This window comes from Apodemus sylvaticus, chromosome 2, assembly GCF_947179515.1.
Source record: "Apodemus sylvaticus chromosome 2, mApoSyl1.1, whole genome shotgun sequence".
Lineage (NCBI taxonomy): Eukaryota > Metazoa > Chordata > Mammalia > Rodentia > Muridae > Apodemus > Apodemus sylvaticus.
The window spans coordinates 112,330,219-112,356,813 of NC_067473.1; the positions used below are offsets into that span (position 1 = coordinate 112,330,219).

At 46.1% G+C, this 26,595-nt stretch overlaps 1 protein-coding gene, 1 long non-coding RNA gene and 1 other non-coding gene across 4 annotated transcripts in view; 2 read left to right on the plus strand and 1 right to left on the minus strand.

The window, feature by feature from the left end:
- Positions 1-1,653: 1,653 nt before the first annotated feature.
- On the minus strand, positions 1,654-7,960 carry LOC127678807 (uncharacterized). The gene is made up of 3 exons (XR_007976627.1): positions 7,867-7,960; positions 7,654-7,772; positions 1,654-5,252 (listed from the first exon to the last, which is right to left on the minus strand). It is a non-coding gene; the product is annotated as an uncharacterized LOC127678807 (long non-coding RNA).
- A 5,937-nt stretch (positions 7,961-13,897) lies between these two features.
- Positions 13,898-14,006, plus strand: LOC127679465 (U6 spliceosomal RNA). Its single transcript, XR_007976776.1, has one exon. It is a non-coding gene; the product is annotated as a U6 spliceosomal RNA (small nuclear RNA).
- Positions 14,007-22,771: 8,765 nt separating this feature from the next.
- Eva1a (eva-1 homolog A, regulator of programmed cell death) overlaps positions 22,772-26,595 on the plus strand; it is a 55,243-nt gene continuing 51,419 nt past the window's right edge. The window contains exon 1 of one of the 2 annotated variants that reach the window (XM_052174045.1): positions 22,772-22,879. The gene's annotated coding sequence lies outside the window, so the exon portion shown is untranslated. Of the gene's footprint in view, positions 22,880-23,085; positions 23,356-26,595 lie in introns of those variants that run through there. The other variant, XM_052174044.1, reaches the window with a different exon arrangement.

Below are 26,595 nucleotides of genomic sequence, written 5' to 3' on the forward strand. Positions count from 1 at the left end.
CCTTCCCCAATACCTCGCCACACATCCATAGAACATACCTCATATCTCTTTATCTTTTTATAAACACACCATTGGATCCATGAGAGGTAGATCTGAGTGGATTTTCTGTAGCTTATAAGTTTATAACGACCCCAACTTCTACTAATCTTTCATTCGAAAGCTTTCCCCTGTGAAGGTATGTGGCTATTCCCATGCTTAGTTCACTAGAGAAGATGAGCACGGCTTAGATTTTTTTTCCTCATTGCTGGCCTAAGCCATGCTATCCCAACTTTATTCGAAGTTAGGGATTATTTTATTTCATGGAGTAAAGGATTTTTTAAAATTCTAGTTAGTTTTAAACTCTCTACAAACCGGCTTTCCTTAAATGCCCCAATCTCTTAAGTGCTGTCATAACAAGTGTACTTCCCCATTCTGAGCAGAAGAAGCTAGGTATTGTTTTGTTTTGACTTTTCTGTTGAGGTGAGTTCTCATGTAGCACAGTCTGGGACTTGCTATGTAACTGCCGCTGCCGCCGCTGCCGCCACCGCCGCCGCCTAGGCTGGGAGATGGTGTTGAACTTGTGACCCTCCAACTTTCTCAGCCTACAGCTGAGTTCACATGTGCATATCACCACATTCAGCTATAGTGGAGGGTGTGAACTCTGCTCACAGATCAAGAGCTTATTTCATGTTGTGCAATTTTAAGGGTTTTTTGTTTTGTTTTGCTTTGTTCTGTTTTTGTTTCTTGGTCCGTCCCCCCCCCCCCCCCCCTTTTAAGGACCTATAGCCAGTCAAAGCCTGGGGACTAGAGGAGAGAATGTGATCTCTAAACTGTTACTGTAGTGAAACCAGACACATCTTTTTATGTGTTTTCCCCCTTAGAAAAGTAGGAAATAGAGAAGAAAACACATAAACTCATATCTTCATTTTGAGCATTTTAAAAAAGATTTAGTTTTAGTTGTATCTGCATGAGTGTAGTACTGGTGGAGACCTGAAGGGGGCATCAGATCTCCAGGAGCTGAAGTTACAGGTGGTTGTGGGCCTCTGGAGGGTGCTGGAAAACAAACTCCATCATTTGTAAGAGCAGCATATATAAACGTATGCTTTTACTGATATTAACTTCATAAACCTCAGTAATAGCTTTGAGATATTTAATCACAGATGTGTACCATAATTTAACAACTCTTGAATTGTTAGAGGCTCTGCTTTTTGTTTATATTTGGGGTACATAGTGCTATATATACTATCTATCTATCTATCTATCTATAGGTAGATAGATAGATAGATAGATAGATAGATAGATAGATAGATAGATAGAATCTTTGTATTTATGAAATTTAAATTACTTTTCTACATTGGTGATTAGCTGTTTAAAAACATCAGGAATGTAAGCAATATAAACTTCAAATATTTGAAGAGAAATAATCTGAGTCAACACCTTTGTTTTTTTTTTAAGATTTTTTTTGCCTGGCAGTGATGGTGCATGCCTTTTAATCTCAGCACTTGGGAGCCAGAGGCAGGCAGATTTCTGAGTTCGAGGCCAGCCTGATCTACAAAGTGAGTCCCAGGACAGCCAGGGCTACACAGAGAAACCCTGTCTCGAAAACAAAACAAACAAACAAAAAACAAAAGAAGATTTATTTTATTTATTATATATGTAAGTACACTAATGACTTCAGACACTCCAAGAGGGTATCAGATTTCATTATGGATGGTTGTGAGCCACCATGTGGTTGCTGGGATTTGAATTCAGGACCTTCAGAAGAGGAGTCAGTGCTCTTATGGACTGAGTCATCTCTCCAGCCCCGAGTTAACACCTTATAGAAGCATGACTTTTATCAAAGCTAAGATGTTGGCATTGGCACAATATATCAATTAAAGTATAGATGATTCAGATTTCCCAAATTTTGATAATGCTTTTCTTTTAAAGATAGACCTTCACTATGTAGCCCAGGCTAGATTCAAATATCTGCTTCTCCCTCCCCAACAGAGTTCTGAGTGTATGCTACAAGGCTGGAGAGCATTTGATGCTCTTGCAGAAGTCTGAGGTTTAGTTCTCAGGACCCATGCTGGGCAGCTCACAAAGGCCTTTACAGCTTCAGGTTGGTTTTTGTTTTGTTTTGGATTTGGGATTTTGTTTTTTTGTTTGTTTATTGGTTCTTGGTTAGCTGGAAATGTGTGTCTTTAACCTTCACTCAGGAATGACAGCTTAATGTAGGTCAATCCTGCGTTACTATTTACTCCCTGCCTTGTGTCTTGAAAGTATTTTAGCATGATCACCATATTTCTTATACATTCTGTTTCCTTTAGCCTAATCATTCTGAGTCATCTGAGGTTTTATTCTGGGATCCAGTTTCTTGTACAACTAGTTCCTATGTGACATCTGGTCAGTTTTCACAATTTTGAGGAAGACCCTCATTGATGGTGACATGAACACCATGTCTCTGAAGTCTTGAACACAGAGCACATTAACATTCCCACTGCCTAGTCAGCCTCTGTCCCCATCTTCAGTGCTGGCTCTTGACATAGCTCACTACTGTTACACATACCCTCGGACAGAAGCTGGACCTCCCTGTTCCTTCACATGAATGTATCTTTGCGTGCGTAGTGGCTCACGCGGAGTGCTGCCCTGTGTCCTCTGCTCTGCTTTCTATTAGTGTGATGGTCACCGTGACTGGAAGCAACTGGGCAAGGAAATGGCTTATTTCGCTTCATAGGATGCAGTCCAACATGGCGGCGGGAAGTCGCGGCAGAAGCTCAAGGCAGAACCCAGGGGCAGGAACAGAAGCAGAAACCACAAAGGAACACTGCTTATGGCTTGTTCTTCATGGCCTTCTCGGCTAGCCTTCTTATACAACCCAGGAGCATCTATCTGCATCGCACACAGTGGGCGGGGCCCTCCCACATCAATCATTAATCCAAAAAAAAAAGCCCTTACAGACATGCGCACAGTCCAGTCTGTGTGTGTGTGTGTGTGTGTGTGTGTGTAAGCCAGAGACTAGCTAGGCTGCTGGCTGGTGTAGCCCAGGGAGCCTGCTGCCTCTGTTCTCTGCAGTGCGAGGCTTTTACTATCAGCGTTGTCGGTCTGAGCTCAGTTCCTCATGCTTTTGCCTCATGACTAAGCCGTGCCCTCCAGTCCTGAATATGTGTTTAAATAACAGCCCGTGACTTCTCCAGGCCTTACCTGGGAGGGAGGAGGGAGGACAATATTAGGCATTATAATGGCTTGTAGCTCTCCCACGCTGAGCGCAAGCCACCAGAATCTTAGTCCTTGAGAGAAATTAAATACTTTAGTTTTTAATTAAATATTTGAATTTCTCCCAAAGAAATAAAATCTAATTACAATTTTCTCTTCAAGGAAGGCGATAATGAAAGTTAGGTAGTTATTAAATAGCATCATCTTCAACAAACTATAGATTGTTCTGATATAACAAAATAATGCTAGTTCCACGGAGCACTAAATGGGTGCATATCATTACTGTGAATTGACCCTCGCAATGAAAAGGCAATAGACGTATTAAACAAGCAGGTGCGCCCCGAAGTTTGACAATTAGAGTCTTGAAATGGCTGTTCGCAGACTTGAGTATTCTTTCTCAGCGCACTGTAACAATTTAAGCAGGCAAGTATGGCATAAAGAAAGATTACAGGAGCCAGGAGGGGAAGGCTCATGCCTTTAATCCAGCACCCAGGAAGCAGAGGCAGGCAGGCTCAGAGTTCGAGGCCAACTTCGCCTACAGAGTGAGTTTTAGGACAGCCAAGGCTGTTTAGAAAAAGCCTGGCTGGAGAGAAAAAAAAGAAAGATTACAGAGCCAGAGTAATAGCTCAGGGTTAAGAGTACTCGCTGCTCCTCCAAATGACGAGAGTTTGGTTCTTAGCACCACACTGAGCTTACAATAGCCTATAATTCCAGTTCCTGGGTATCCAGTGCCCTCTGTGGCTTCCACAGACATTGTGGTACATGTGCATGCACATGCACACAGATTAATACAAATGAAATATATCTTTAAACCAAAAACAAAAGAATGCTTCAGTAAGATGGGGACATATTAGGGTTAACAAGATTTGTTCCACTAATAAAGTTACTTACTTTCACAATTAAATGAAATACTAAAATCATTCTGGAATAACTACCAACACATTAAATCATCTGTCAATGCTTATAAAGTGCCATCGTCTTTATTGAATAACTGGTGTGCCCAGGCTCAATGACAAATGCTTGGCATTTATTATGGCTTCTAACCCTCACAAAAATCTCTATGATGTGTGATGGCTGATGGTCAGTCAGTTTGATTAGATTTATAATTAGCTAGGAAACCAAGGAGAGCCTGTGGGTGTGCCTCAGAGAGTCTTTCCAGAGACGATTAGCTGAGGAGGGAAGGTCCGTCTTGAATGTGAGTGACAGCATCCCATCCAATGATGCTCAATACCTAGTATCACAGAAATGCACACACACACACACACACACACACACACATGCACACGCACATACGCACACAATTCTGGCCAAGGTCAGCAATAGTGTTTTTCTAGTATGACTGCTGCCCTGAGCTACAACCCCAGAACTAAGACAGACAAACACAAAAGCCACACATTATTTAAACTCCAGACTGAAGGCTTTCTTCAGATAACTTGTGACTTGACTTTCACTCTAACTCGGGAGGTGCTCTAAGAAACTTTAGGTATCAGTCAGATGGGGTGAAAAATAGTCCTCTCAGGGAAGAGCCCCCAAATTGATTCTCCAATACCAAGTTCAGTCATAGACTCATATACATACAAGTACTGTTATATGGACAGAACAAGTTGTACGTTTAGGAGAGAGGGGGGGGAGAGAGAGCATGAATTTGAAAGACAGCATGCAGCATGGTGGGGGTGTACATGGGAAGGGTTTGAAGAAAGAAATGGAAGAAAACTTAATGTCTAGAGATCAGATAAAGCATTCCTTCTAGAAACATCTATGAGGGTGTGTCCAGATAGCCCATGTGAGTTGGTGTGCTGAACAGAGAGCTTTTCTACCAGTTTGAATGGGTGCCTTTCATCAGACAGAGCCTCGCTAGAGCCAAGAGGCTGAAAGGGAAGGTGAAGTTGGTCTCTTCTCTTGGAGCCAGGATGGTTTTATTCTGTTGAACATTACAAACCCTGGCTTCCCAGGCCCGGGACCTCAAGCTGCACCAACGCCTTCAATTGTGAGGCTTTAGGACAAACACGCCATGCGCTGGCACGCCCAGGCCTCACTTGCAGACAGCTTAACATCGGGACTTCTGAAGCTCCATAATCCTGCAAGACAATTTTAATAAATCTTGTCTCATCCAATTGTCTGCTTGTGGGTCTGTCTCTCTAGAAAACCTGCATTGACACAAGAGATTAGATACCTGTCAGTTTTGGTCCTTTGGCCACAGGGAGTCAAACTTCACGTTAGGTGCACTCAAGTTCCTGAGATTCTCCCTAATCTGACATTTGGTCTGTGGTCTATAGGAGGGCTTTCTTCTCTAGAACTTTCAGATTCTTCTTAGATTTGATATTTGGTATATGTATACCATTTTCCCAGAAGTAGAGGATATTCCAGAGAAAAATGTCCCTTTTGTTTGTTTGACTATTCTCTTATTCTGCTTTATTGGAATTTAACAGAAGGCCTAAAATAAATCCATTCTACTTCAGAATGAGTAAGAGACTACAAGAACTGAATCTTATTGTAGCAGTTCCGTGTGCATAGGAAAGAAATGTTTAAATCAAATGTATAGAAATTTGAATGGTTTTGTCTTTCTTCATATGAATAAAAAGTTTCTTTAAATTAATTTTTAAAAATCCCCAAGAGATTAGAGATTTTTTTGAAAAGCTTCCTTTTATTTTTATTTACACGTATATTTGTGTATCTGTGTGTGTGTGTGTGTGTGTGTGTGTGTGTGTGTGTGTACACTTGTAAGTGCAGATGCATGCATGAGGCCAAAGGCGATCAGATTCCCTGGAGCTGGAGCAATGGGCATGTGTTGGCTGCCCCACATGGGTGTTGGGAACAGAACTCCAGTCTTTAGCTAGAGCAGAGCACACCCTTACCTGTTGAGCCATCTCTTCAGCCCCACAGCTTCAAGATTTAAAACATTACAAATGAGATGGCGTGAAAGTCGAGGGAGAAATCACGAAAGTCCAAAATGCCAGAAATGGAAAGAGGGGAAAGGAGCAAAAGTAGCCTTCACAGAGTGTCAGGGCAGAAGCAGAGTGTCACTGTGCTGGGGCACTCTCAGGATCCTGACAGGGATGGTGCCTGAAGCAGACAGCGTGGACCTGCAGAGCTTGAAGTCTAAGAGGAAGTTCTTAAAGTTTAACTGAGGGAGAGAGAGATCTGTTAGACTGACAGAAGACTACTAACAATAAACCATGCCCAAAGACAACATGTGACCTTCAAAGTTATGACAGCATATCACTATCAACCTGGAATCCCAATGCCAAACTATTATGCAAAGGGGGAAGTACGACATTCTGACAATATAAAAAGTATGAGTGACCTTTCATAGACCCTTGGATAAAAATGGCTTAAGGACAGTGTGTGCATGTGCACATGTGTGGTGTCTGGATGAATGTGCATGTATGTTTGTGGGCATGTTCATCTGTGCATATGAGTGGGAAGGGCCAAGGTCAATATTGGGCATCTTCCTCTATCACTTCCCACCTGATTTTATTTTATTCTTTGAGACAACGTCTTTTACTGAACTGAGAACTCACTGCTTTGGCTGGATTAGCTGGCAACTGTGTCCCTGGAATTCCCCTTGTCTCCACCCCTCCCCGCCCAGGACCAGAGTTACAGGAGTGTACTACCGTGCCTAGCTTTTATGTGAGTGCTAAAGGATTTGAACTCAGGTCTTCAGGTTTGAGAGGCAATCACTTTACTCACTGAGCCATCACCCCAGCTCCCTAGGGATACTCTTTAGTAAGAAAAAAAAGTTGACAAGGAGTGAATGGAATAGAACTTCCTTCCCTAAGACATGCTGGAAAAGTGAGTAAGATAATTTGAGAAGGAGTTAAAAAGACAAGATTAGGAATGAAGAGATGGCTCCCTGGATAAAGCACTTGTCGTGCAAGTGTGCCGCCTGAGTTTGAATCCGCAGAAGCCACATACATCCCTGCTCTGTGGTGCATGTCTGTAATTCTAGTTTTCCAAGAGCAAGATAGAAGGTGAAGACAGGGAGTTCTCTGGACACATTCAGGGCATCTGCAGCAGCAAACCCAAAGAGATGGTCTCATCAGCAAAATGGAAGGCGAGAACCAACACATGAGACTGTCCTCCAACCTCCATGTGCTTGCGGTGGCAAATTCACACTTTCACTCACACACAGACACACAGAAACACACAGACAGACACACAGAGACACACACAGGTACACATATAGACAGATACACATATAGACATAGACACATAGGCACACATATAGACAGATAAACAGTCAGACACTGAGACACACAGACACAGGCACATATATAAACACACACACAGACATAAACAGACAGACAAAGACACACATAGACATGGACATACACAGGCACACATACAGACAGACACACATACACAGGCACATATACAAACAGATGTATAAACAGACATAGACAGACATAGAAACACAGGCCAGGCACACATACAGACAGTCAAACAGACTTGTAGGCACAGATACACAATGAGACTCACATAGGATGCTAGATTTGTGTGATGAGGTTGATAAACATAACTCATTTCTCTTCTTCAGCCTGGGAATGGCAGTGATCACTTAGAGAAGGTGAGAAGGACACACTTGGAGAGGTCCAGCCCTGGACAGTAGTGTTAAGATTTTAGAAATGGTTTTCAAGCAGGGAATACATTTTTAATGATGCCCTGACTTCCCCATAGAAGCGGGGGTCCTACCTCATCTGCACAATCCAGCAGCTGTAGCTTCGTGGCTTCAGCCTCTCAGTCATGGAAACTTTATTTTGCTTGAGTGTGCTGAGTGTCACTTCTGCTTCCCACTACAGTTTATTACTATATTTGGGTGAGAAAAGAGAATTTCAAGCCAAAAAAGCACAACGCCATGCATGGAGAACTTCCTCAAGTTTGGACTAGATTAGCCAAGCTAGTCCCATCTGCTTCCGCGAACTCACCACAAATGACATTTCCCAGAGTCCCCTTTGCTCTGTGACTCCTGATTAGGATCATTACGTCAGAGGCATTTGCCTTGCCTGAGAGTAGGAGGTCAGAGGACCAGGAGAGCACATCGTCAGGTCATTTGGAAGCACACAGAGACAATGTCAGAGGGCACGTAGAGCTCACACGAAGACAGAGGCAGAGGGGAGGTATAGCTCACTCAGGGACAGGCAGGTAGAAGTTCTCACACTTCAGGGAACTCTCCTGATACAGCCAGGGTAGCTGGGCAAGAATTTCTCATTTCAGTCAGTAGAGACGCTTGCCACTAAGTCTAATGACCCGAGTTTTATTCCTAGGACCACATGCTGGAAGGAGAGAACCAGCTTCCACAAGCTTCTCTCTGACCTCCATATGCAGCTCGTAGCATGCGTGTGTGTGCAACATACAAAATAGATTAAAAAATGTTCAAAACAGTGAATCTGCTTTCAGAGCTCTTTGCTAAGATATAATGATATATGGGACAATTTTGGGGTGCTTCAGTACATCCTGCGTTAGAGAGGCAGGCTAGGAGAAGCACAAACAACCCTTAGCATTTGTGCCTTAGTCCCACACACAGACACATGGGAGCCTTGAGTGTTGTTTCAAACCTCAGGGTACCTGTAAAAATGCATAGGAGCCTCCAAGAGGGCTCCCCAGGACTGTTTTCTACAGGTATTTATGACTTTGTGGAACACCCCCCACAAACCATGGATGGTGCTATGATGTAACCCATAGAGTAAGGTGGAGGGATGGTGTGTGACTGGTCAGGCTATATCTTTAAAGGCACTGTAACTTCTGTCATTGTGCTTTGCTTTGTTGTTGTTTTTTAAGGTATTCTGTCAAGAAAGGTAGTTGTCAATTAAAGACACGGATACCTCCCTCCTGAAAACAACTGACACCAACTCATTTAGTGAGTGTGCTGGTTGGTTGTTTTTTTGTTTTGTTTTGTTTTGTTTTGTTTTTTGTTTTTTGTCATCTTCAGATGGCTGAAGCATCAACCAACGTCTGACTACAACCTGCTGAGACTCTGGACTTAGGACGCTCCAGCACTGATGCTGGATAGAAGTTAATGCTTAGGAGCCGCTGAGATGGAATCCATCTCACCTATGAGAAGGGTATGAATTTGAATGGCGTGGGGTACACCACTGTGACTAGAACATGGCTCCCCAATTTGTGTTAGAAACAATATTCAAATTCTTAAACTAGAAAGATCAAAGTGGGTGGTCTTCGGAAGGAGATAGGGTCCTGAGAGTTCTTCCTTGGTGAACAAATTAACTCACTCATGGATTAATAGATTAGTGTTTGAACTGTGATGGTTGGTATTGTCAAGTGGATAGGATCTGGAATCACATAGGAGGCAAACATCTGGACATATCTACAAGAAACTTTCTGGATTAAGTTAACTGAGGTGGGAAGAAGCACTCTGGGATAGCTATTCTTTTTTTGTTTGTTTTGTTTTGTTTTTTGAGACAGGGTTTCTCTGTGTAGCCATGACTGTCCTGGAACTCACTCTGTAGACCAGAAATCTGCCTGCCTCTGCCTCCCGAGTGCTAGGATTAAAGGCATGCGCCATCACTGCCCAGCTGTGATAGCTATTCTTGATTGCCAACTTGACTATTTGTAGAACGCCAACTTGACTATTTGTAGAACTGACTACAACCAAAAGGGGCCTGGACACAACTGTGAGGGATTTTTGCTTAATCATTTGAAGTGTGAAAACACACCTCTGGTCTGCATCTTTGATCTGGGAAGACACCCCTTTAATGCAGAGCTTTGGAGGTGGGAAGAGCCACCTCTAATCTGGGCCATCCCTGCTGGAGCCTATTTGGAAGAAGGAAGTCCTTCTTTGCTTGTTCGCTCTCACCTTTGATAGCAAGCCCATTCCTTCACTGGCATTGGATTCTACGTCATCAGGATTCTGGCGTATACAGAAGACACAGCTGAGACACTCAGCCTTGTGGGCCAAACAACTATTGGATTCTCAGACTTTCCATTCATCGGGGCAGGCAGCCTGTAAAAAAATTGCATATATATATATATATGTATATACATATACATATATATATATATAATTTTATTATGTAATATCAATTAATGTAATCAATATAAAATACTTAATATTAATATATCATATATAATATATAGTATATTAGATAGATAGATAGATAGATAGATAGATAGATAGATAGATAAATTCTATAAGTTCTGTTACTTTAGAGAACCCTGACTAATATACACCCTAACTGTGAATGATACACAGTGAATTCAGGTCCTAGACTGAGGAAAAAGGAGAGGGTGGAGTGCTAATGGCCACCCTTCCCTCTGTCCCCTCCATCTGTCCCCTCCTTGCCGCCTTCCCCACAGATGTGGATGTAATGTAACCAGCTGCTCATTCTTTAGCCATCACCATGCCTTTTCCCCCATGGTGAACTGTACCCTGAAACTGTGAGCCCAGATAAACCTTCCTTCCTTAAGCCATCTCTGTCAAGTGTGTGAGATGGCACAGTAACAGGAAAGCAAGGAATACAGGAGGCCGCCAGGGGAGTGGCCTTTACACAACCCAGCCTGTGTGTTCCCTCTTCAGCTCCCCCCCCCTTCCAAAACTCATCTTTGTAAGACTTGTGGAATTCAGTTACAGCAACAGGAAGCAGAGCAGATGCCCCTCAGGGTCCTATGACACGGAGAGATACACACCTGCCTCTCGGGGAGGCCACCGTTGATGTCCACCCCAGGTTTCAGTTTCCCTTCCAGGCATCTACCAGCAGTCCGGCTTTCCCCAGATTCTTTTGTTAGCTTTCCCAGTAGGTCCAGCTCTGGCCAGGGAGGGTTTTCTTAGCCACCCGACCCCCTAAGATCCCTCCAACTGAAGATGGGAACACAGCTGTTGATCAGTTGCTGGCGGACAGTTTTATAACATCATGTGTCAGTCATTGGATGCTTTCTGAGATTGTCTCTTCATTTTAAATGTCATTTTTCCATTGAGTAAATTTTATACTCGATTTTTTCTCTGAACCTAGCATGAATCGTTGCACTGTTATATTCTATATAATTATATCGATAAATCTTTGCTTATTATATTCTCATATAGCTGATATGCTGTGAGAGTCAGTGAATGAAGGAGAATTGACAGTTATTGAACAGCTAGGACAGCATGAGATGACATCTGTCATCTCACATGCTGTTCGAGAACATACTGTGAGGTCAGCGTTAGGGTTCATAGGTGACAGATAAGGAAGCTGGAAGCTGTATTTTGTTCTGTTTTGTTTTGGTTCGATTCATTTTAGACAGGATCTCACTATGGAGCCTTTGCTGGTTAGCAAATAGCTGTGTAGACCAGGATGCCTCGAACTCGTGGAGATCAGCCAGTTTTTGCCTCTTTCTGCTTCCTTGGTGCTAGGATTAAAGACACTGCATCTTATTTGTTGTCTTACTTATTTATGCCCCCATACCCCGCCTCTGTTTTTGAGACAAAGTTTTCCTGTGTAGTCCTGGGAATTAGATCTGTAGATCAGGCTGATCTTGAACTCAAAGATCCTCCTACCTCCTCTGCTTCTGTCCCTGTCCCTGCCCCTGCCCCCGATTAAACATAATTATCACTGTGCCTTGCCTAATCTATTACTTGCATATGTGTCTGTGAATATATGTCAGGTCCCATAGAACTGGACTTGGAGGCAGTTGGGAGCCATGTATATGGATGCTGGGAACCATCCTCCCCTAGAAGATCAGCCAGTGATCTTAACCACTGAACCATCTCTCCAGGCCAGAACCTGGTGCCTCGGTTAGACCTACGAGTAAGAGGGGGAATCAGCATCGAACGGGAGACTTGATGCTAAGGTCCTCACAGCTTTCTTTGTCTCTGCCCTGCCTCCGACTCCCTTGAAACCAAGCTCCCTGGGAACAGAAAGGGTAGCTGTGTGAATAGCTGGGGACTGTGGTTTCTAAAGCCCTTGAACCGTGAACTGCCCCGCGGAGGCCACGCTCGTCAGCCTGGCCGTGCGCAGGCATCTGCTTCACCTGGGACCAGAGTTAAATATTACCCGGCTCGGGCTTCGCCTTCAGTTTCTCATTTTCCAACTCCCGTGACTCCCTGTGACTTTGGTCAAATAGACTCCGGCCGTTATTGCTCTCTTTAAAACGGCATCTGGGCATCGTGACAACGTGTTTGGAAACGCTGTGGCGTATTTGTGGTGATTAAACTTACGGAAACATCTGGATACCAGGCATCCCCAAGCCTGGGTGGCTCCAGCGCAGCCCACTTAGGCTCTGGTTGAAGGAATCTCAAGCGAGCCCTTGTGGCTTCTGTTCCCTAGCCTCAGAGGGCAGGAAAATCGCTGGCCAGACATTTCCACAGGGCCTCCAGGGGATCAAAGAGAGAAAAGCAAACACGGAGGCAAAATGTGCTATTTATTCTTGGAACAAAGTTGCATTGGCAGCCTGCTCCCCTCCAGTAATACTTGCTTTCCTGAAAGGATTACACTTGCCCTGGCTTCCTCTCGCTGGATTTAGCTGCCACTCAACTCCTGACCTGTGGCTTCTATCTCCCGCCCTCTCCCAACCATGGTTTTTGTTTTCTCATTGGGTGGGCAAGAATAGATGAGATTAGAATTATCCACGAGAGAGAGCGTGGGTTAGTATGGCTTCTGGGAACACCCTGCATCAGCAGGTTAAGTCAACTGCTCACATAAGCTCGGCCGGCTGGGGCTGTTCCTGAGTTAGGCTCTGAGCATTTAGGTCTTTGTCTTCTCCAGGAAGAAGGAGGAAGATGAGGCTGAGGAGGCTGAGGAGGCCCGAGACACGCTGCTATCCTCCTGCTTCAGCGTTTAGAGTGCTGGGATAAGCCATCATACTTGGCTTCAAATATTTGTTCTGTGGCTGGAGAGATGGCTCCACATTTATGATCACTTGTAGCTCGGTTCTTCTGGAGGGTCAGGGGTTCCCTGCACCCATGTCAGGCAGCTCTCGCTGCTTGCAGCTCTCTAGCTTCATGGCTACAATGCCTTTCTTCCAGCCTCTGTGGACAACTGCACACATGCAGCACACACACACACACACACACACACACACACACACACAAATCCAAAAGCTTATTCCTTGTGGGAAAAACATTTAGAATTTACTCTCAGCAATTTTGAAGTGTGTTGGAGTTGCCAATTAATCTACTCTTATAATCCTGTGGCAGTGGCAGATCGAGATTCTCACATACCCAATCAATGTTTTGAGTTCCCAAATGAAAGATACACACACACACACACACACACACAGCCTTATATTTTAATATGGCTTAAACAACTCAATGGCAGGACCGTCCCAAAGCTCCCCGTGGCTAACACCTCCCCTGTGATACTCCTGAGTTATTACTTACTAAAATCTGTGTTAGATTATTGCTGCTCTAGACCCAAAGCTGGGGCTGGGCTCGCTCTTCCTCAGCTCTGACACGATTGGTGCGCTCGCTCTCTGCCCCTCTCAGGCCTGGACCTGACTCTCTTCCCAGCATGGTGGTTCTAAATCCTCCTTCCTCTCTCGCTCCCCTTGCCCACAAATCCTAAAGTCCGGCTTCTGTCTCCCTGCCCAGATAGTGGCCTCTGGCAGCTTTATTTACCAACCAGAACCAGCTGGGGGCAGGGACCCTCAGTACCTTAAATGCATATTCTCGTGCAATTTTGGGAACCCAATTAACATCATACAAGCATTAGACCAAATCCACAGCAGAAATGTGCAATACTACTGCTAACCGTATTTTCCATGGTGTACAATAAAGTTAGCAAAAGTCTTCTGTGTGTTCACTTTGGCAGCACATATACTAAACATATGGAATAATACAGAGAAGATTAGCATGGCCCCTGTGCAAGGATGACACGCAAATTTGTGAAGTGTTCCATATTAAAAAAAAAAAAAGAAGGAAAGGAAAAAGAAAAAGTTCCTCCCATCAACCTGATATTTTATACCCTTGAGCCATCGTCCCCTCCCCCAGTTCCCTCACCTCCCAGACCCATAACCAACATTCTATGATTTGCCTCTGAGCTTGATCACTTTCAATCCCACACATACATGGAAGTGTATAGAATTTGTCTTTCTGTGTCTGGTTTATTTCACTCAGCACAATGCCGTCTAATTCCAGCCACATCACTAATGGCATGACTTCTTTCTTTTTAAATGATGAATAGCATCCCCATGGGCATACACCCGCATTTTAAACTATCTGCTACAGACACAGCCATTGCCTGGCTATTCTGCACTGATTAACCCTGTGCATGAAGTACAGACATCTTTTGGCAAACTGAATTCAAATCTTCTGGCTAAATACCCTGCAGAAAGATTGGTGGGTCATAGCAGGATTCTATTTTTAGTTCTTAGAGGAAGTTCTGTGTGATGGTCCATGGTGGCTGCAACACATTTTAAATTGTGGGGGAGGTTGGGGCATGTTCAAGGCGGAGAGGACGGAGGAGGCAGTAGGGCTGATTAAAGATGAAGAGGGAGGAAGTGAAACGGAGAGGAAAGGTTTGGCAAGTAGGGGCTTGAAATTCAGAGAACACCCCCCCCCACACACACACACACCCAAATTCCCATGCGCCTAAGGGTTAGAGCCAGCTTTTCACATCTCATTACAAGCAAACCTCAGGGCTCTGGGATGCTTGGCAAACCACTCTGAACGAGGCAGATGGCTCACTGTAGAATACAGTGTAAATGTAACCAAGCACATTTGCTAGCTTAAAGAACACCTAGTGAGCCCAGCTGAAACAAACGAACCTGGCCTTTGTTGTTATTATATTTTAGGTTCAAATATTGGATACCTTGTTCACTTCTGCAGTTGATCTCAAATTTGGTCTGACTCACTCACTGGAGGAGGCTGACCCAAGTGCTGCTGGTATATAGCAATTTAGGAATGGGACAGACTCTAGGTCACTAGAGTCATAAACACATTGCTCTAATTGACCTAGTCTCATTTATCTGTGCACATGGAAATTTTTTAAAATCATAAAATGGATTAAGTGCATGTCCTGGAATTTAATTTAAAAAGAAAAGAATTAAAATTTATTTTATTTTATTTATTGATTGATTGACTTTTTATTATATATTTTTATTTTCTATATTCTTTGTTTACATTCCAAATGATTTCCCCTTTCCCAGTTCCCCCCCTCCCCATATGTCCCATAAACCTTCTTCTCTCCACCCATTCTCCAATCACCTCTCTCCTTTTTCTCTGTCCTGGTACTCCCCTCCAATGCTGAATCAAGCCTTTCCAGGATCAGATCCCTCTCCTTACTTCTTCATGGGAGTCATTTGTTGTGCTAATAAAAAGTGTGTGTGTGTGTGTGTCTGTGTGTGTTGCAGAACCCACAAAGGTCAGTTCTGAATCAGTTGGTTCTCCTGGAGCTGGAATTACAGCTGGTTGTGAATGCCAGAAGGGGATACTGGGAACCGAACCTGGGTCCTCTGTGAGAGTGGTGAGTAACCTTAACTGTTGGGCCCTCAAGACCCTTCTTACCTCAAGGAAACCAAGACACTGGTAAATTTTTTCCATATGAGGTGCGGCCGGCAGTGACAAGATGGAACTCTGACCACAGTTCCCGGTTCAGGGTGGTTATGCTGATTTTGAGTTCACACTATTTGTTATTACACACTTTTCTTGCTATTTATTCTAACCATGCATTTTCTTTCAGGGAAAGGTGCTTTGGGGTCTGGGGATAAATCTCCTCGGTGAGCTTGCCTGGTGGGTGGAAGGCCCATCTTAGTTACGTTTCTGTTGCTATGAAAAACCAGCGCAAGGAGAAAGTTTGCTTTACCTGTCCACAGCTCCAGGAACAGCGCATTCCCGGCGGAGTTCCAGTCAGGGCCACACTGGCTCTGAGGTGAAAAAGCAGAGTGAGGAATGCTCCCCTCTGACTACTTCCTTTTCTCCAGTCGGCGGGATCTGGGATTCCCACCCAGAGAAAGGTCCAGCCTGCAATCAAGACAACCCCCATGGGCTGCCCAGAGGCTAACAGAATTTAGATAAGTCCACCCAAGGTGTGGTCACCTATCTCTAGCCTGTATTAACACAAGGCTCTAGGTTCAATGCTACTTACTCCGACTACAAAACAAAATGGTGGTTTTTAGAAAGAAAAAGAAAATCTGGAGCCCGGGGAAGAAATTTTGGATGGTCCACCCTCTAGTTGTTCTGAATTTAATAGAATGTGTGAGTCACAGTCCGGGTGTTACCTCTCATCTTCCGCCTTTTTTCTTAGATTCCCCACCTCCTCTCTCCGGTCAGGTCAGCTGATCCTGGAGCCTCTGGGAATTCTTTTCTCTCCCCCTCCCATCTCAGGTTAGGAGTGCTGGGATTACAGACAAAGCTACCGCATCCAACTTTGTAGGACTTCTGGGGATCCGAACTCAAGTCCTCATGCCTGAACATCAAACTCTTTAGGGACTGACCATCTTCCCAGCAGCCTCTAGTGCAGTTGTTCTCAACCTTCATAATACTGCGGTCCTTTAGTCCTTCATATTGTGGTGACCTCCAACCATAAAATTATTTCTTTGCTACTTCATAACTGTAATTTTGCTAATGTTATGAATCATAATGTAAATATCTAATATGCAAGATTTCTGATAGGAGAGCTCCAAGGGGTTCTTGACAAAGGGGGGTCTAGACAAACTTTTAGACTCTGCATCTTTTATTCCTCCTTCACTTCTGGGCAGGGAAGAAGACAGTTTTCTGTCTGGAAGGTGGAAGCTTAGAGAGTATTTATCTGTCAGTGATCATTTGTCTGCCAACAAGAGAGGGGTACTCATCAGACGTGGAGATTGGTCCCTGGTGGGGGTAATGGCTCAGTGGGTCAAGGTGCCTGCTGCCAATCCTGCCAACCTGTGTTCTGCCCACACAACCTGTGGGGATGAAGAGAGAACCGACTCCCACAAGCTGTCCTCTGCTCTCTGCTAGTGCCCACGTGTGCCCTACAACATAAATAAATGAGTGGGTGTTTTCGTTTCTTCTTTGCCTCCTCCTCCTCTTCTCCTTCTTTTTCTTCTCCTTCTCTATTGGCACAATCTGGAGCCACCAATAAGTGGTAAGACATCCTTGGTGACGAGAATGTGTTAGTAGCTGTAATGGCTAGTCCTGGTTGCCAGCTTGACTATACCTGGAATGAACTATGATCCAAAATTGGAGGGCTCACCTGTGATCCAGATCTTGAGATTGGAAGGCACAAGTTTCTGACCTGGATCTTGGCATGGAGATCTTGAGGCACAGTAACTATGAAAAGCCTTAGGCCCAGGCAAGGTAGTATAGGCCTTTAATCCTAGGAGATTAAAGCAAGGAGATCTCTGAGTTCAAGGTCAGCCTTCGACAAAACAAGTGACAAAACAAGTCCCGGATCTAGCTGCGGTGGTACACACCTTTAATCTGGGCCACACCTTCTGCTGGAGACCTACATAAGGACATTGGAAGAAGGAAGCTCCAGACTTCTTTGCCTGCTTGCATTTACTTGCCAGTGTATCTGTTGGAATCTACTTCCACAGAAGGCCAGCTTTCTGGGACTTCACAGATGACCATTGTCAGGGAATTGGACTACCAACTCTGTAAGTATATATATTCCCTTACTATATGGAGACTGTCCATAAGTTCTGTGACTCTAGAGAACCCTGACTAATATAGTAGCTTACACTGCTGTATGAGTACTTTATTTTAAGAGGCTGCCAAAGGTTGGATGGATTTAAATGTCACCTGGCTAATGATGGCCCGTGGGACTTAACAGAAATCCCTTTGCCATGGACTGTAGTGGCAAAAATGAGTCACTAGGTTGAGAAGAAAAATGAAAGGAAGACAAAGAGAGCGAGAGAAGAGGAGGGAGATCGGGTGTCTTGCCTTTCCAAAACTAACATTTTGTATTGGGCTTTTTGTTTGTCTGTTTGTTTGAAGTAGGGTCTTATCAGCCCTGGCTAGCCTCAGAGTCACTACACAGCAGAGTACGAACCTGAAGTCATCATCTTCCTGGTTTTACCTTTCAGGTGTCTCGTTATAGGTGTGTCCCAGCATGCACAACCAAACTAACATTTTGTTTGATGGTTTATTTAATTTAAAAATAAGAAAAATATGGTCTTGGGGCTGGAGAGATGGCTCAGTGGTTAAGAGCACTGACTGCTCTCTCAGAGGTCCTGAGTTCAAATCTCAGCAACCACATTGTAGCTCACAACCATCTGATGCCCTTTTCTGGTATGTCTGAAGACACCTACAGTGTACTTATATATAATAAATAAATTAATTAGAAAATATGGTCTCATGTAGCCCAAAATAGCTTCAGTCTCTACATGTAGCTGAGGATGACCTTGAGTTTAGGGTTCTCCTACCTTCACCCCTCAGGGCTGGGGTTACAGATTTGTGCCACCACACCCAGTTCTCCGCAGTGCTTGGGACTGAAGCCAGGACTTTCCACACTCTGGGCGACAGAGTACCTCTATCATAAAAGACCATACATTTTCTTTTCAAGCTCACTTTTGCCAAGATGAATAGCTACAGAATGACTGTAGGGCAGAGCATTCAAAGAAATGTCTCAGCCTCCCGATTTTCCTCCAGTGACATCACTGAGGGGACATCAGTGTCTCTGCCTGCCCATGCGTTAGCATCTTGTCGGGCCATGAGGCAATTTCCTTTGTCTCCTGGTGTTTGGTGTGCACGCCTGCCTTGCTCCAGATCTCCTGGAGGTCATTTACTGCTTCTGGGATTAATAAGAGCTTCGAGTTTGCAGCTTCTTGTAAAAGCATTGCCACAGGACAGGGGACAGACTCTGGTTTCAATCACTCATACTTTCTCACGAGGGAACCAGATTTCTTCCTCTCAACCATAAGGGCTGGCTTTGCCAGTCAAGGGACAAGGCAAGTCCAGGGATTACTGTCCATTTGTTTCCCCTTTGTTGTTATTTGAAGGTAGGGTCTGTTTCTGAGGTAGGCACGCCATCCCTGATTCACTGGGAGCCTCCTGTTTGAGCCTATTGAGAACTGGGATTGTGGGTGCAGGAGATGTTATTTGTTTGTTTGATGCTCTGTAGGATCACAGGGGTGAAAGACCAATGGGAATGTCTGGAGGGGATGAATCTCTGTGGGAAGAGAAATCTGAACTGCGCATGGACAGTCCCTGGTGGGAGATTTGTGCTGAATAACATGGAGACAGTGGCCAGAGCTTGAGTGTGCCTTTGTGGTTGCTTCCTTTCCTTTCCCTTTATAGAGTGCTTGAGACAGGGTCTCTCTGAGTGGCCCAGGCTGTCCTCGAACTCCGACATCTGCCTGCCTCTGCCTCCCAGCGCTGGGGTTAAAGGTGCACAGACCGCCAGTCAGCTGGCTCCCTCTCCCGATTGCAGATGTGCTGTGACTGGCTCCTATAAGCTGGGAGTCTCCTGCCGTGACGAATTATGACTTGAAACTATGAACCATCATAAATCCCTTTCTCAAATTGCTTTTGTCAGGGTATTTTACCGTAGCCACAGGAAAAGAAACTGAGAATCTCATATTCCAGACTCGGCTTTTGTTATTTTCATTGACTTATTTGTTTCGTATCATATTGTTATTTCGTAATTTATTTTTGTTTTAGGGCAGGGGGTCTCGCTGTTTTTGAGGCTAGGTTGAAATTCACTCTGTAGTCTAGCTGTCCTGGAGCTAAGGGAAATCTTTCTGCTTCAGCCTCCAGAGTAGGGAGGGCATGGGTGAAGGAGTGTTACAACTATGCACCATCATGCCCAGCCTGGCATTGTTAACATGCCCCTGGGAAGTGCCAGACTTGACTGGGGTATTGTGGTCCTCATTGTCTTAAATTCTCCTGGTTTTTGAGTCCCTGAGGTTTTTCTCTGCATTCCTACAAACAGGATGGTAGACCCTGACTCCACACTTAACCCCCAAGATGTGTTTGTTTAAAAAGCTTTCTGCTCTGGTTCCTGCCCTGCGCGATTTGAGGCCTGTTCCCGGGACAGTGCTGAGTAATGTGCACTGAGGCTGCCTAAGGTGAGCAGGCAGGACTGTGGCCTGTGATGGACAGGCAGTGTTCAGGAAGCGACAGGGAAGTTGAGTTGCATCGGTATGAGCATGCACATCACGGTGCCAGAGGATAAAGGTGAGGATCTTTCTTACGCATCTGCATCTCGCTTAGAGTCTTGTGGTCTCCGCAGCAGTGCACTGTCCTGGAGTGCAGTACAGTGGTCTAAGCCCTGGGTTTCAGTTGGAGTTGTTTCTTCTGTCCTCCCTATCTAGATTTGTGTCATGCTCTGCTCATTAGTAAACAAAAACAAACAAACAAAAAACCTCTAGGTCAGTGGGTTTTCATTGTTGTTTGGTTTATTTTTCATTTTGTTGTCTTTTCACATTTGTGTGTGTGTGTGTGTGTGAGAGAGAGAGAGAGAGAGAGAGAGAGAGAGAGAGAGAGAGAGAGATCCAACTTTCAGGCTCAAACAATTTGGTTTGTTTGAGAAAGTGTCTCACATTGGTACTTACTACCTCAGGTAAACAAACTCAAGGCAATCCTCCTGCCTCAGATTCCCATGTTCTGGAATTGGTCTTGAGCCACCATATCTAGCTGAGGTTGCATTGTTTTTGAGGCAGTAACTAGTATGCATTTGCCACATGAACAGCTACCAAATTGTTGTCATATGAGCACACACAGAGGAGCTTTTGATGCGGGAGCAGTAGGGGTGGGGCAAAGGGAAGGCGGGGCCAGAGCTACTCTTCGACAGACCTTGTTATCCGTACAGTATTTGTACCCAAAAGGGAATGTTACGGGGAGAGCTCTAAATAACCATATCTCCTCTGCTAACTGAAGAAACTCCGGGGCTCTAGAGTTTTCTCTATATATTTGTCTGCACTGTTGTCAGAGCAAGTGGTCCCTGCTCTGCTCGATGAAATCTAGGGAGCCCTGTGTATGCTGCAGGGAGGTCCAGTGTGTGGGCAGCCCCAGTCCATATCAGTGAGGCTGCACATCACGAAACCGGGCTATGTAGATGATAGCTTTATTCCCCAAAGCTGCTGGGTAGTTCAATGGTGTCTGCTTCATGATCACGGAGTAAGGCTGCATTTCAGTAGGACTAAGCATGCTCTAGGAATTCAGTACATATTGGCATTTCTTAGTAGCAATAATAAACATATCCAAAGCCAAATGGGGTCAGAGTTACAATGTCCTTTCTTTAGCCTAGGGGACAGATGAATAGGGTGTGGACTGGATCCAAATGTTCTCCTTAAAACAGTCAAAGGCCAAATGGTCCCAGAAAAGATCTTTGCCCACCTACCAGAAGCTGTGGTTGGTCCATCCCTTTATCCTACGTACTGAGCATCAGCTCTCTGTGTGGTCCAAACCCCACTTGTGATCTCAAGAATCCCAGGGTGCGCTGCCCAGGTGGCCGCAAACACAGCATTACATCACGAATCCTTTGTGCTGCCCCCCTCCCTCTCTCTGCCTGCTGACACAGCTGGCCAGTTATGGGGAGCATGCTGAGTGCCTGGGTATGGAATTTGGAGTTGGTTAAGTGTGTGTGTGTTTTACAGATAAGAAAACTGAAGTCTGGGGAAGAGGCCTTATTCAAGTTCAGAACGTAGTTTAGTGGCTATCCAAGGCCAGACCTGCTCGCCCGAGACACCGAGGGAGCGAGGCCCTTCCCATCAGACCAGTAGCTTCCGTATGAGAAGATGACTGGCCTGTGTTTGCATCAGGACCCTGAAATTGTTGTCTTTGGGGAAAGGGCTGCATTTCAAGGTTAAATAAATCGAGCACCTTTTGAACATGTAGAACATGGCTTTCAGCTCTGGCTCTGTCAGGACACCTGGGGGGACTTTCAGAGACACTCTTGGGAGCCACTCCTCAGACCAATTCAGTGATTGGAGAAGTGGAGCTGGGTTCCTTCTCCTTTCTCAAACCTAATGGCTTCATGTCCAGCCGGGGCTCCGTGGTCTGATATTTGCCACCAACGATCTCGAAAGCAGCACTTCCAAGGTGAAAAAGTATTGGAATCTGGGCATTCTGTTAGAATACAGAATCTCAGTTAATCAGGTCCAGAGGGGCGGGAGGAAAGCAGCTATTTCTAGATCATGCTTCTGACAGATAGCAGTTCCTGCGGGCACCTGGGATTCTGATGACCAACCTCTTTGGTCCCTGGTTGTTCCATTCAATTTCTCCACCCTCTGAGCCCTTGGTTTTCAGTCGCCCTGGCTCCCAGCAACACCCTTTCTTGAGCCAGCACAGTGTTCTCTCCTGTCCCCCTCCTCCTCCCTGTCTCTCAAGGGGTTAGGCTGCACAGCCTGCCTGTCTGTCTAGACTGTCCTCACAGCATGGAAAGTTCTACCATTAAGACTCTGGTCCACTCCTTTCTTTGCCCCAGTTACCTGTGCTAACTGCCTAGGAACAGATGCCCTCTGGGTTCAGTTTAGCCTGCTCTGCACCAAGCTCAATGTTCAGTGGCCGCTGCATAAATACTCCTGTAGTTTAACAAACAAAACTTCAAACTCAGGCAAGCAAGGCCAAAATGCTGTAATGGCTGTCTCCTGATACAAACGAACATTCCTTAGAGATTATGCATAAGGTTTTAAACTCTCCACTCTGAAAAAAAAAAAAAGGAAAAAGGAGTCGATCAAATTTAACAAAGTAAGTGGTTATTTCCTGTCTGGACTTGGGATTTTAAAGCTGGCTCAACGAGTGCAGTCCACCAGGCAGGAATACGCTGATGAGAGCTGGGGGTAGGGTTGAATGTCTGCTTCCAGCTCTGGGCTCCTTGCAGCAATGAAGGAAAGGTTGGAAGTCCGGGACAAGGTGGGGACCGCGGATGGGAAGATCACTTAACCAGGGGACGGTGGGAAGCGCGGGGAAGCAGGCAAGAGTTGCCAAAGTTGAACGAAGTTGGAGCAGCCGTTCAGGTTTTGCGTCTCGCGGCGCCCACGTGGGGAAGGGGGCGGAGAGCCAGAGGGAGGGCAGGTCCGGAGCCGAGGGGCGGGGGTGGGGTGGGGTAGCGGGGGAGACCGAAGGAAATGAGACAACCTTTTCCTCCCACGGACTCAGACTCCTCTAGAGTGTGCTGGGCTGGAGGAGTCCGGAGGCTGGGAGTGCGCGTTCCTCGCACAGCCCTGTCTTGGGAGGGCCGCCCCAAATTGCTCTCTGGCGCGCGAGTGCCCCAGCCACAGGGCACAGCGGCACTTTGGCGTGCCCTTGCCTAGGTGATCTGATCCCCTCCAGGCCCCTCCAGCCCCCGGCTCGGTCCCCGGAAGTACGCGCCTGCGATCCCAGAGAAGGTAAGCTGCTTCCCCAAGCGCGCTCTGGGCGCAGGGACACCCTAATTCTGCTGAGCGGGAACTCTTTAGTGTTCTTGAGATCCGAAACCACCGCTTTGTTCCTGAACCCCTGTCCAGGTGTCCTGCCTTCTTATTTTGCTTCCTTTTCCTGGCGTCCCCAGCCCCTTGCTCCTCTTTGGCTTGGTCAGACCACTCTTAACCCTCTGCCTCGGACTTTGGAGAGTCCGTGAGTTTCAAATCAGGGCGCTTCTCTAGCTGCTCTAAACCCTGGAGCTTGGCTGAGCGGGCCAGCCTCCGGCGGTGACAGACTTGGGCTTTGCTGGGGACCAGCCCACCTGAAACCGGCCTAGGGAAGTACTTACCTAGCTCCTCTCGCAGCCACTGAACTATTGGCACTAATTGGCAACACCTCCACCCCCCGCCGCCCCCAGATCTGAATGGACCGTGGCGTTCAAAGTCTGTTGGCGCCCCCTAAAGCTTTAAACGTGACGCTCTGTTGCTGGAGAGGGACTCAGCTCTAGGGGGTGAGGGGTCCGGACAACTGGGGAAGAGGGAAGCGCTCCTTTCAAGGCATGTAGACAACCAGTACAGTTCTGAAGCAGGCGAGACCGACCGGCTGGGTAGTTAGTTTCATTTTTGCTACTTATTTAAACTCCTTTTTCCAACCTCATGCCTGTGGCAGGAACTTCTAGGAGTCCTGGTTTAAAAAAAAAATGGACAAAAGGAAACGAGGGAGTAAGCGGCCTTGAGCCTTGCAGTTTGCAACGGGTCTAGTGTGAATTTGGAACCCAACGGGTCTGTGCCGCACACCCCAAGTCCAGCCCTACAGATGGTCCCTCAGTCCAGTCTGAGCAAGAAATCTGCCACCTCCAGCCTGATCACACCCAGGGAGACCAAGCCTTTGCCTTTTATAGCAAAGACTTCTCTATTCCGTTCAAATCCAAAGTGTTTATTTAGAGCCGGCTGCCATCCCTACTCTGGGAAGAGGCTACTATCCCGCAGCCGCACGCTCTCAGCCCCTCCTTCCCCTCCGGGTCGTGGAATTGTTATTCTGCCACTGCGGGTTGACTTGAGGTCAAATCTTAGGTTGGAGGCCTGGGTCAGATCACCAGCCTTGGTGATGCCTTCTTGTGGCAGTTCTCTCTTCGGGAAAATAGATAGTGGTCCAGGTGTGTTGTAGCACACCAGGGACCCCAGCACTTGGGAGGTGGAAGCCAGAGGGTCAGGAGTTCAAGGTCATCTGTAGCCACAAAATAAGTTTGAGTCCAACCTGTGTTCCACAGGATTCTGTCTCAAAATTCCAAAGGCAAAAGCTAAGTCAACCAAGTAGTAGAGATGGTGGAGCTTAAATTTTAATTTTAGATATACTTTATTTTGCGTTTTGTGCATGTGTGTGTGTGTGTGTGTGCCACATGTGTTTTAACTGTGCCCCTTTAGAGAAGTCTGGTAGGATCTGGAGATACTTTCGGTCATCACGGTGTGAGTGGGGGAGGATGCTCTCCACTGGTGGACCGTTCAGGAGAGCCCTCTCCCCACGATGCTGTTAGTTTTCTGGCCCATTAATGCTCCAGCTTTCTTTGAGTCACCCTGACTTAAAGAAGTGGCTCACTGAGAGCCAGTATTCCAAGTCACCTCCTTTCCTCTGGCCCTGTTCTCTTATCCCCACCCCCACCTGCAACCCCCAGGGGCAGAATTCCATTGCTGGATTCCCACCAGGCCACCAGGCCTACCCCACACCTTTCTTGGTTCTCCATTGCTCCCAGAAAGGACCTGGATCTACAGGTGTCTGTCAGTCATTAACAGCAGCCCTGCGAGGGCTAACCTGTGACCTGCACACCAGCCCCACTCTTCCCTGCTTACCCCCACACCCCAGCCCTTCTGCCCCTGTGTCCAACACACCACAGCTCACTGACCCTCTGCTGTTCTGACCTCTTGACCCCACCCTCCCTGCCCCAGTGGCTTGGCAAACAGCTCATCATTCTTTGGTCCAGAACCCAATCTCTTCTGGACGGAGCTTTTCCTCATTTCTTTAGAACAGTGTCGTTGTTCCCGGCTACCCTGTCCAGTCGCCTTCATTTCTTCAGTCTCCCATTTGCAGAATTTACAGCAGGGGACCCCTGCTCACCTCTCCACTGACACCCACACACCGAGTCTGGTACAGGGCCCTGCTCACTGTGCCTGCTGAGCTCATAGGCTTTGCATGTGGTTGTCTGTATTCAGATCCCAGCCTTGTCACCTGTAAACTGTGACTCTGGGCAAGTGGGCTCAGACCCTCTGGGAGTCCTACAGGAAGAGCAAGCTGCCTCCTCTATAGGCCAGTGTGACTAACTGATGGGATAATTGTCCATTTTAAGACCACGTCCCTGCCCAGTGCCAGGCCTGCTCCATGAGTTTCGACTCGCTTGATATTTGTATCGTCACTATGAAGTTCATGCAGAAGCACAGGGAGGTTGCGACGTTTGCCCAACATCACACAGCTCACTAGTGGCGGGGCCAACATTCACATAAACATTTAGATTTCAGAATGTACACGCTTCTTGCTGCAAAGGTAAGAAAATCTGTATGAGACTCAGTCAGTGTCCAGTGGATGTGATTTTGAGATTTGTTGACTAGGTTAGTGGGGGGCCTAAACACATGTCTGTTCTTTTTTAACCTGTACCACACTTAGGGTCCAAGACTGTCCTATCAGCAGCCCTGGGTTCCCTTCTCCTTTTTACTTTGCTTGAAGCTACCAAAGGGCCTTTGCTGCTAAGTGGAGCTTAAGTGTGCCTAGTGCAGGCTGGGGCAGCACCGGGTCTTCAGGAGGAGAGTGGAGGGAAAGGCAGTTACCACGAGCACTTGGAAGAGAGGTTCAGACATGAAGAAGGGATTTTGGTGAGGGATGTGAATACATGGTTCCCTTCCTACACGGGAGACTATGCCTTCTCTCTAAGGGTTTCCCAAGACAGCTATTAAAGGTAAACTTTGTTGAGGGATCTTAATGCTTCTCATAATGGAGTGCTGGAGAGCCAGGTTTGGAGCCCACTTCTGACCCCTGCCACTGGATACTAGCTTACAGCTGGTTACCTCACCTCCTTAGAATCCTGTTTCCTTCAAAGCAGCCTTGGGTTGAAAGCCAAACCCAATCCTTGCTGGTTCTGGGTGGAGCCTTTCTCTGATGGGCCGTGTTTGACTCTTCTGTCCAAGTCCCCGCATGTTTGTGTGCTCTGTCTGCCTTCTCGCTCAGCTGTTCCACACAGA